Here is a 12,156-nt window from a genome sequence, read left to right on the forward strand (position 1 = left end):
CCTTTGTGTTGCTGTTTGCTCCCTTTGTTTCTGGGCTTTCGGCCCCCTTTCCCTCTAATAGCTTTATATTGCTAGTTAGTTGTAAAAAAAACGATCATTTCTGTTTACTCTGTACCTTTAGTGTGTTAGTGCGTGTGTGCGCCTGTTCTTTTGGTTGGGCTTACTTTGTCTGTGTGCTGTCGTGTGAGAAATTAGCCTTTACCAGTCACCATGTCAGAAAAAATGACTGGGTTCAACTGTTGTGCAGAATATGGATACAAAATCTCCCATTCTGATGCTCATCACAGTTGCGTTTATTGCCTTGACCCTCAACATCTTCAGTTGGCTTGTGTTATCTGCAAGGGATTCAATCTTAGGGACATAGCCAACCAGAAAAATAAAATAAAGGGACTTTTGTCTGCATAAGCTGTTTCTCCAGGGGCTCAAACCCCCTCCAGACTTGTGGCAGGGCCTTTGGACCCAAAGAAACGCCTGCGCAGGCTACTTTGGAGCTGCCTTCCAGATTTCCCAGGCTGTCAGATCAGAGTTCAAGGATCCTAGGTCCTCTTTTGCTCCTGTGGCCCTGAAGCTCTCTTCAGATTCAATAGGTGCTGCTGCCTCCAAGAGCTCTCTGAGACCATCCACCTCCACATTAGATCCTCACTCCTCAGATCTGAAAGCTCAGAATTGGACCTCACAGCTCTCAAGTAGGCTGGAATCACCTACCTTGCCTTCCAGTATTCTGTAGACAATCTTCAGGCTTTCCAGACTGACCTCAGTAGCTCCACGAGGACTTCCAGGATTTATCAGAAATCAAAGTGGACATGATGATACAGAAGATCCTCAAGACTCAGATCCAGATGTGGGTTCTGTCTTCTCCATCTCCTCTGGGATCTGTGAGTGTGCCCATTACCATGCAGTTTTCTTCTCCAATCTGATTACCAGCATTGGAGCCCCAAGATCTTAGCCACCTGGGAGTGTTGGTGTCTGATCCAAGGAGGCTACCATCCTCTACTCCAACAGTTGCTCTGACTGCCTCTGCTCTGGTATCTTCAGATCAGAGTGGGCCTCGGATCCTAGTTGTTGCTGTCTGGTCAGGGGGGGGGTTTGGGTCAGACTTTGATCTGTCTCTTCCTCTTGGGGACCCAGCGCTCGACATTTTGGATCCAATTTGGACTGGAAACTGGGGGTTTGAGGTTCCTGTCTTCTCTTCCTCAGTTGCTTCAGCTCCAGGGGAGCTGGGCAAGGACTTTCTGGGCCCTTCGGCTTTCCATATTGTAGAAAGGGCTTTCTCTTCTGTTAGAGATCCGACCTGTCAGCTGCAATCCTCTGTCTGCTCCCATTGGATCACAGACCTGAGCCTGTCATACCTGTCCAGAGTCTGCCTGCCCTAAAGGATCTCCAAGCTCTCCCACCAGAGGGAGCCCCTTCTTCTGAGACCTGTCCTGAGCCCCACATGGAGGAGATCCCTCATAAGAAGATATGCAAGAGGAGGCACGTAGACTCCCCATTGGAGTCTCTCAGTGAGGATACAGACGTTGATGAGGGAGAAGGATCCCCCAGTTCACCACTAGAGGACGTCTCCTTCTGAGACATTTTAAAGGTCTTGAAGCAAAGAGATGCTTGGTCAGCCCAATCTCTTCCTCCTGAAGGGGGCTGTGTTTTTGCAGGCTTTTGTGATGGGCCCATCTACTTCTTGGATGACCCCCTCTGCAGATGAGCTTATCAATCTTGTGTCTAGCTGGGTCTGGAAGGAGCTGGACACTAAAGAGCCAATCCCAAAATGACCAGATAAGTTCTCAGCCCCCCCACCCCCAAAATTGGCTACATTGGACCAAGGGTATACCAGTTGATGCCATGATTGTGTCAGCAGCCACCAAGAAGGAGCTTGCTGAACAGAGTACTCATGTCTATCCTCCTAACAGGGAATCCAGAGGGATGGACAGATTTGGGAAGTGCATTTACTCCTCAACCACCTTCTCGCTGAGAGAGTTAAATTACCTGGCACATTTTACCCAGTTGCAGAGAGAGCTGGTAAAAGAACTTTCCAACTCTCAAGTAGAGACCATATCGGTGGAGGACTTTGAGAAAGTATCTCCCCACTGGCTACTTTTGCCTGCCTGTCTAATTCATCCATGAGGCTCATCTCCCATTCCACGGAGGGTGCTTCATGAGCAGTCAGCTTAGGCATCGCTATTAGATGACATGTCTGAATGAGGCTCTGTGACTTCTGGGAACCCTTCAAGGTGTCCTTTGTTAACAACCCCTTTGACTGCTCCACCTTGTTTGGGCCCTCCATTAAAGATACCCTTACCCACAGTGAGCAGTAAGGGAAGACCATATCTGCCAATTGGGGTCAAGTTTTCTTCTCCTTGGCAGACCTTCTCAAGGAACCAATGAGGTGGCAAAAAAAAACTGGTTCTGGAAATCCCAAGGGTCTTTCCAGGCAAGAGTCTTTCCAGGATCACTGTGGAAATTCTTCTTCCAGGGGCAGGGGGGAAGTTTAAATGGCAGATGTCGCTGTAGGGGTAGAGGGGACCACAGAATCAGGGCTTCAGAGAACCCTTCTGTGATGGGCCCTTTTGGCCCGACTGCTCAACTCTGGAGACAAGCGGGTCAATTTTCTCTGCACCCAGACGCCTGGGCCTCTCTCACAAAATAAGTTGGGTTCTAAGAATCATATTCAGAGGTTATTATATTTCCTTTTTCCTTCAGTTGCCAGAGACTTAAACTAAACTCCCTGATGTCCCAGCCAGTCAGAGGGACTGTTGCAGTTACAGAGGTTAAAAAAACTGATGCAAAAACAAGTCACTCAAGAAGTCTCGACTGAACAAAGAGGATTCGGAACTTACTCCTGCTTTTTTTAGTGCCAAAGAGAATTGGAGACCTCAGACCCATACTGGATCTAAGCAGTCTTTGTTTGTTTGGTAAAGAAAGCAAAGTTCTGAATGGTGACTGTCTAGTCCATTTTACCACTGTTGCAGAAGGACTATTCGCCTCATCAGATTTGGTTCCCCTTTCTCTGGTCTCATCTGAAATCTCCTCCATGGATACTGGAACCCAGACAGGATACCTCCTTCACCCTTCGGAGGGTTAAAATTCTGAATCTGTGCACCCTCAAACTTACTGCTTATATTTTTCCAGTTCCAGTGAATGTATAGAGGTCTGGGCTTACTTCTTCTGCTCAAGACATTGTGTTAGCCTCCCAAAAACCTTCTACCAAAAAGTTTTATCGAAGCAAGTGGAATAGGTTCGCTTACTGAGTGGGCAAGGAGAACAGTGATCCTTTTCAGCTCCTCTACCTGCTATCCTGTCCTTTCTAGCCTCCTTTTTGGGAGGGTGCTAGTTTTTCTACTGTTAAATTTCAGTTGGCTGCTAATTCAAATTTTTATTCTGAAAATTTGTTTGGTTCTCCTCTACATGTAGGTTATGTAAAGATATTATGAAGGGTATTTTTCTACTCCAACCCCCAGTTAAAGATCCTTCCCCTCCATGGGATCTCACCATCATTCTCCAAGGCCTAACACAGAAACCCTTAGAACCTTCCAGTGACTGTGACTTCAAATTTAATTCTTGGAAAACTGTCTTTTTGGTGGCTATCACTTCAACCAAAAGGATTTTGGAACTTCAGGCTCTGTCTACAAAACCTAGAGTCTGGCTTTATACCAGTCTTTACATTATGCCTAAAGTGGCCACAGAGGTTAATTTGAATCAGTCCATCCAGTTGCCAGTCTTCTTTCCCAATTTTTCTAACAAGGAAGAGCGGTTACTGCACCTTTTTAGATGTTTGTAGACAACTACGTTTTTACTTCCTCTGGACGAAACAGTTTAGAAAAACTGACCAATTATTTGTATCCTTTTCAGCCAACCACCTAGGCCAAGCAGTTTCAAAAGTAACTCTTGCTAAATGGCTTGCAAGTTGCATCTCTACTATTTACTCTTGAAGTGGCCTTTGATTACCCCGCCCTCCTAAAGCCCACTTAACTAGACATGTGGCTGCATCATCAGACCTTTCTTCCAGATGCTCCACTGATAGTGCATATCCTTCCTTGAGGCCACTCAAGGGTTGTTTGTAGCTGGGGACCCTGACCCATTCTTGAGGAAGAATGAGAGAGACAAATCAGACTTAAGTTATGTAGTTGCCATAACTTAGTATATGTGTTGTCTTCTTTCATTCTTCCTCACTTTCTTCTCCAAGCTGACCCCCTTCTTGTGGCTTCTGGCAGATCTCAGGAGTTATTGGGAACCTCTGTTCCCGATTTCACCCTCTGGTTGTTTTTTGTTCTGTTCTTGTGTAATAGTTACCTTTTTCTTCCTATGGGAGTTTTTGGGGGCAGCAAACGTGAAGTGGGAAGGCTGGGCAAAGGGTAGAGCATTATGGGAAGAGGGAGGAGCTCAAGGCTTGGAGCCTTATCTGTAGAAATGCTAGCAAGTCACGGCTGAGGGTCAGATCTGTGACCCATTTGTGAGGAAGAATGAAAGAAGACACCAAAGATACCAAGTTATAGAAGTACATAACTTATAAATTCTGTCAGAAATACTTCACATGTTAAAGGAAGCTACAGAGATCTTCAGCTCACATTGAAAGTCTTAAAACAGCTAATTAGGTGAGTTTTTCCTTTTTTTGCCAGCTGAAAATTCAAGTCTACCCTGGTGCATAGGTGCTGAATTGACTTGGTCACCACTGCAAGCTTGGCTTGCCTTATTATTTATTTATTTATTTTTAAGTACACCACTGTTGTTTCTGCCTGCATTTCTTGTGTTTCTCATTTATTCTCAAGTTATGATGAGCTTTTTAAGATGGTATACATTTACAGGACTACTGTGGTGAGAAGCTGAAAATGTATGGTTCTGTCTTGTTTTGGTATTCTCTGCAGTACTGATAACCCTGCAGAATAAGCATTTTTTTTGTTCAACCCCATAGTGATCTGGTGGATTAATTGTGCTGACATAATTTTTTTCATCTGACTTTGCATTTCCTATGATGCACTGTGTGAGATAAAAAAAAAAAAACTGCATAAAAATATATATGTGTGTATGTATGTGTGTGCGTATGTATATATATATATGTATATATATATATATATATATATATATATATATATGTATATATATATATATATATATATATATATATACACACAAGTATGTACGTATGTATTTTTATCACCTATTCCCTTCAAGTTTTTCTCCCCATTCTTTCTGAGGGATTACTGTTTACTTAAGAATCTTTGAACATTATCAGATTTTTTTCAGTGATCTCATCTGGGTTGCTTTTTATCTTTCAAATGAACTATGATGAGCCCTTTCTTGTTCATTTATGAACTGGTTATATTGGATTGTTTTTTGTGATGTGGCTAATTAGCTGCATGAAAATTTTTCCTCCGTTATGTTACTCTTGTTAGCCAACAATTTCAACTTTCCTGGAACTCCTGCCCTACTCTCAGCTGTAACTGTTACTGTGTAGCAAAAGAACTACAGATTTCATGAAACTCCGTAACATTATAGCCTTATTGGAAGGGGAGGTTGAAGGACCAAAACTAATTCTTGTCACCTTCTTTATGACTTAGAATGGTTTCTTTTCAGGCCTCCAGGTCTTTGGTAGTACTTAAGTTAGAAAGTCGATTATCCAAACGTCTATTATCAGAAACATCTATCTGAATGCAGCCTTCCAAAGTTTTGGGGTAGGAAAAATCATAGTCTGAATATGTAAACATTATACATATTCTCTTGTGCGTTTTTTTTTGAGCTTGTAGCCTGCTGTTTTGTGAAAAATATTCTTTATTGTCCAGTGGAATCACTGAATGGTTGAAAAGCACCCAGAAAAAAAACAATATTTTTACATTTTTTTTTTTAATCCGATTTAATGTATGTTTATCCGAACAGTTTGATTATCCAAATTACCCTAGGTCCCAATTAGTTCGGATAATAGACTGTGTACTGTATATCTCTTCCAGTCCTAGCCAAAGATGTCCCTCACTGGGCAATGACTAGCTCCTAAAACAACAAAGCTACAGACCTAAAATAATAGTTGTTACACACTCTAGCGCTTCAGCTACAACTCTTCAAGGAGTAAAACAGTAAAAAAATCACCTTCACATCTTTTATACATAAAAATCAATCAGAATAATTAAACAATAAAACAATTACATTCAGATAACCTATAATTAAGCGCCATATATTAAAAAAATAAAAAAATGACTTTACAAATTTTTTTTTCTTTTTATAATATATATTTCTAATCTATATTTAAATCATTGGGTATCAAAGTCTTGTATTTTAAAATGTACAAAGTTTCTTTGTAAAATAATTTATCTTTTAATAAATTTTCCTCCCCAAATTTCACAGTAACCTGCTCCAAAATAATACCTTGTAGTAAAATGTAATTACTTTCATGATACAGTTTAAAATGTGATGCATTTATACTTTCTATTTTTTTTTCTTATATCTCTTATATGCTGTTGGAGTCTACATTTAAAGGTTCTTTTACTCTCCACAATATAAAATAAATTACATGGGCATTTGAGGGCATAAGTAATGCCCTCAGTATTACAAGTAAATGTTTTAGTAGTAGAAAAGGGGAGGTTGTTAATCTTATCAAAAGATCCAACTACATTCCTATAGCTACTGTAAGAGTATTGGCTCCTGATATAGACTTCATGGTCTATATGGAGCTCCCACTGGGTGGTTCAGAAGTGATTGAGGTTGCCACAAAGCTGCTTACTTAACAAGCCTTTTCTTTCAGTTGAACTTTTCTCAGTTTCAGTAGAGGTAGTACCCTGTACTGTTTCAGTTATTCATCTTACACCTGAGCCTAATTTATCTCCGGCATTTGTATATTCTGGAATTCAGTTGTTCCATAGTCAGGGTGCATATGTTAGACATTTCTGTCCAGCACAAGTTTCTGGAAAGTGAAATTATAGCTAAGAACCGGCTGGTCAAGCAGCTCCTTAGAGAGTTGGCTGCACATATATCCTTTAAGGAATACCTCATGTCAATGGAACCTGAACTTCATGAATTGACAGATTTGTCTATGCAATGTTTGTTTGCCAGCTCAGTAAAGTTCAGGATCTTTTTATTGTAAACCTTTTTTTTTTATTTCATGGTCATTACCTCCACTGCCTGCCCTCTTTTGTTCCTCCTTAAACAGCCCATTCATTCCTTCAAGGAAAGTGAGAGCTGGGCAGGGACATCACACAACAGTCAGAGAAGGATTTTTTTATGCCAGGTAACAGGAATTTTAATGGAAGAGAATAGCCCTTCCCAAAGGGACAAGCATTTGATGCTCTGTGCACTTCCCACAGTGATATTATGTTTGGGATTACTGATCATCTGCTTGTCCCTTCTAATACTTGTAGTATGTGCATTTGGAATGCACCTTGCTAGAGGGTGTCCCATGTGTATATCAAGCACTCGCCACCCCACCCCCCACACACACTGTTTTCCACTCAAGACTCTAGAGTTACAGCCAAGGTTTTATCTGTGTGAGCATGGAATTAGTTTACAGCTCTCTTGTGGCTATTTGCTCTCTGCTGGCAGTGTTTCGGAGCATGCAGTTCATTGTGTAGGAATCCTTGTTTGCTGTTTCACAAGGATCATGTTTTTCTTATGACTTGCTCACTTTTACATGTAGAAGTTGCATTTGAAATGGTTTGTCTGTTTTCTTTGCTGAGGCAGTAACCAGTCTAAAAAGAGCTTTTCACTCTGGATGGGTTCAGACAACTGAGATTTTACCAGAAGTGAGCAAATGAGTTTAGGAAGTCTAAGCAGCTATTAAGCCCCTTTGCTTCAAGAGTGGAGTGTGGGGGGGGGGGGGGGGGGGTTCACACTTGCCATGCAAATCCTTTGTTAGCTTGCCAGATGCATCATCTTTCAAAATCAGAGAGGTAATCACTTGTTGGTGAATGCTGTAATCAAATGCCACTCCATTAAGGCCACAGCTGCTTACAGTATTTCCTTCAAAAATGCCTTTTGCAGACGTCTGCACAATATTTCTCTTCTTTATTGCAAGCCTTTACTAAGCATTACTGTCTCAACCCTAGCTGTAAGGGTCAGGCTTCCTTCAATATGCTTGTGCATCAGGAATTAGTACTTTGAATTTTGGTCTTTGGGCTTTATCTGTGCTGGTTTACTGCATGGGATTCAAGCCAATCCTACCCCATTATGGAGGATCTCTACTGTTGTATGTAACAGATATGTTCTCACTTTATCAGTTGTTCTCTGAGGAGCCCTGCTTCTTGAGTCACATTTACCACCCACCCCCCATGCTTGAACAAACCTTCATCATTCCCCAGCTGTTGGATTTCATGTTGAAGTGTAGGTGTCATATTTTCATGGTTATTTCTTGATTTGTGGTATGTTTGCTCAAGTTAGTGGATGGGTCAGACTGGGAGGCTTAAGGACAGATGGTGTTTGTGGTTTGTGCATGACATTCAGTGTACTCTGACATTAAGACGCAGGATTGTAATTGGTTGATAAGATGAACCCAGTCAAGAACCATGAAGGAAGGGGGATCCTCATGTAGATCGTGATACTCTTAAAAATGTATTTGTTACCTTTTGTTTATTCTGCAAGGGAAAATAATTTACAAAGTGTATTACATGCTAAATGTTGATCTGTGGTAAGAAACCGTCGATGACTGCAGTGTATGGTTCTTACGTTTTCAGTATAGAAAATTTACATTCCCATTTTCAGAAAATATTTGCAGCAGACAGATTTTTAGTTCAGAATAAACTAATACCTGGAACAGTGCACCCCTAAGGGTTTCAAGATGCAAATCTTTTCTGGATGACCTTGCATACTTTGACAGTCGCAGGACTAAGGAAGAACACTACCTCATGTAAACATTTCATGCATTGTATCAATGGAGAATGTTACATTTGCTGTTTTAGGAATTTTCTCATTGTCACATTTTCAGATATCTGTCCTTAGGTGTTATGTTTGTTCCATCTTGTATTTGGCTGTTGTATACTTAACATTGTTAAATTTATCAATGTTTATACTGAAGTTTTACTGCAGTTACAAGCTTCTCAGAGAAGATCTAGACTGGTCAAAGTAAAGCTGCTTTTAAATAATCAGGAGAGCAGCAAAATGAAACATGTAGGGGTCCTTTGAAGCTTGCTGTTTACTGACTGAGTTAATTTGTTGTACTACTGCAGGTGTCTATTGTAAGGATCTGTTGCTACAATGAATACTGCAAGCAGTTTTAGTTTTGCTATTAGGTGCATTTCAGTCATCTAGTGCACTAAGCTGTTCGGAGACTGCTTCCTTCTCCCACTTTATCTGTTAAACTCTCTGGAGTCTGCCTCCTTCCCCACCTCACTGTATTCATTAGGTTCATAGGTGTGTACTAGGCTAATGTCCCTGGGGTCTTTACAAGCCGTAGCCATAGGATTACCCTGGCATAGTGCCACCTGACCTTAGTTCCTAGTGCCTCTGTAGAGTAGAGCCACTGGTGTTATTCCCTGGGGTGTTCTCTGGAACATACCTCTCGACTGTCCAATTTTTGTTTGTTATTTTTGTTCTGTACCTCATAAAACTTGTGGTTTTTCTGACATATCACTGAGGATTGAACTCACTAAATAATGCATATTTTGAGTTGCATACTTAATATCCTTTAGAAAATGCCTGCTGCCATAATCTATTATTCTTTTGACTTTCTAAGTTAATAAGAGAAATTTTTTAAATCTTTGTCTATTTTTGGGCCTTTATCAGCCAATTATATTTAAGCTTTGTCCAGATTTCTTGTACTAAGACAACGAGAGGTTTGCCCTGGAGTTTGCCTCCTTCCTCCACTCACTGTATCGAGTAAATTCTCTGGAGTCTTTCTCCCACCCACCTGTCCCCACCAAACTTTCCAGGGACTGCCACTCCCCACTCACCATACCTGCTAAATGTTTCAGGGTCTGCTTCCTTCTGTCACTTAGTGTATCTGTTAAACTCTCCACTGTGTCTCTTTCTTGCATTGATTGTACCTGCTAAATTCTCCAGTGTCTGATTTCTCCCTGTACTCACTGTACCCACTAGATTCTGTGGTGTCTGCCCCATTCCCCTACTCACCTATACCTGCTAAACTTTCCAGGATCTGCCTGCTCCCCCCCCCAATCACTCTACCCACTAAACTCTATATGTTCTGCCTCCTTCCCCCTCATAGTATTCCCTTGTTATGCCTTGGTCTCGTGCCAGCTGCTGTTTAATAGACATCAGCTTTTTGGTTCTTTCAAAACTCAACAGCCTAGTAGGATTTCATCTCAAGTTGTCATTGTGCAAAATTTTAATTTTATTCTTAAATGCTGAAGGCTCTGTATATATTGCTCTCCAGAAGTAGCTCTTGTGTGTTTTTTCAGAAGCTGGTTCTGGAATCATTGAGGAAAGGCCAGTGATGCCCTAGATGGAAAGCTAAGAAGTAAAAGCCAAAAAACAGTATTGTAGTTTTCTGGGTAACTCATCGTTAGTGCTTTTAATCAGGTGTTCGATTTATTAATACCATTACCATTAAGATGTTTCTGCATTGTGTGTAAGGAATGCATTTGTTTTGATTTTGTGTTCACTCTGAGCTGGTACAGATTACTGCTGTTTACTGTACATTTGTCAGTAGTTTGGGGACTTTTCCTCTTCACACCAGCCTTTTTTCATCTCAGATTACTATTAAAGCTAATAGAATAAGCAGACAAAGCTGCTAATCTTCTCGATCTCATTCAACTAACTGGTTGAATTAAGCAATAATGTTTTATATGGACTGCGTTACTGGTAACAGGTCACTCACTTTGTGTGTGTGCCGTGCACTCAGTTTTTTTGCTATGAATTTGAATATGAATGCCATAGTTATGCCTTTAGACAAACACTGTAAATTACCAAGGCCAAATTCAGTCAGTATCCTCTTTGCTGCAAATACGGCTTAAGTTGTATCTGTAGCAGTAATGAACCACTTAATTGTCCAATTTATGAACTGTGAGGTTGTGAGACCCTTTGTGCTGGTTAACCAGCCCCATGGTGCTGTTTTAAATTTGCATGGAGGAGAGCAACTGGGCTGTGATGGATTTGTTCCATGAACAGTAAAGGGATGCTTCCTCACAGAATAACTGTAACTGACTGAATATGTTTTATTGCCTTGAAACTGCTGTATTTTTTCTTCAATCCCATTATCATTGTAACTATTTCTTTAAATGATAATTTTGAATGCAAGTCTTAACTGTGCTTACTGCCTTTAGGAAAATGTTATTGTTTGCATTTTACTCACCTCAAGTACTCAGTGTTTTCACAGAAATTTGTAATAATTTTTTACAAGTGTGGCATGCCAGGAGGTCGTAGCTGTAAACATTGTGCCCTGACCCTGATCAGAAATGGGGTTTTTAGGTTTGTTGTTAATGGCTGGTACCATTTTGAATAAAATCATCCCTTTAAGATGCATGACAGTCTGAGGCTAATAAACCTAGGCCAGTTTTTCTGGCACTTTGCATGTTGGTACCATTTGGTGGCTGACCTGTTCTAGTACTTTGACTGGACTGGTGTTTAGTTCCAGAACTGGACTGTTAAGGAAGTGAGCCGCTGCATAGTAAGCGATTACTGGTGAAGCCAGTAATAGGCTATTCCCAGTGAGTGTTTCCATCTGTTTTTGCACACTATTGGAAGTCATTTACCTTCCTGGCAATGTTGTGCCTGTCTTAAGCTTTTTAAAATTCCTTCTAGCTTTATTACTGCTCACTGTTTACACCAGATTCATATCTGATGCATCTCTGTTGTATAACCAAAGGGAAATCTCTTACACTTGTTTTTTAAATAATGTTTTTCTTTGAGATTTTATTGTATGGGAATCTAACCATTTTTGCTTTTCAGTTTTAATTTCATGTGATTATAATAAAAAAAAAATCTTACTAAAATGTTTTTGTTTTATTGATCTATTTTAATGTTCTACTGTTTGTGGTCATCAGACTTTACTGGTCTGTCATAACAGAAAAATGTATTTATTTTTTGGAGTGTGATACACTGTGTGCTGCTTGTACTAGAAATGCTTGCATTTTAGTGAAATTCTCTAACAGCAGGATGTTATAAACATTTTTAAGAATATTTTTGTATTCCCTCCCCCACTGAGCTGAGGCCTCCAGGACCCTCACTATTTGCCCATCTTATGCTAATTTGTTCCTTTCTATATTATACTCTTAGAAAAGGAAGAATCAG

Source organism: Protopterus annectens, chromosome 4.part0 (assembly GCF_019279795.1).
Source record: "Protopterus annectens isolate FY-2018-M chromosome 4.part0, PAN1.0, whole genome shotgun sequence".
In the NCBI taxonomy this organism is placed as follows: domain Eukaryota; kingdom Metazoa; phylum Chordata; order Ceratodontiformes; family Protopteridae; genus Protopterus; species Protopterus annectens.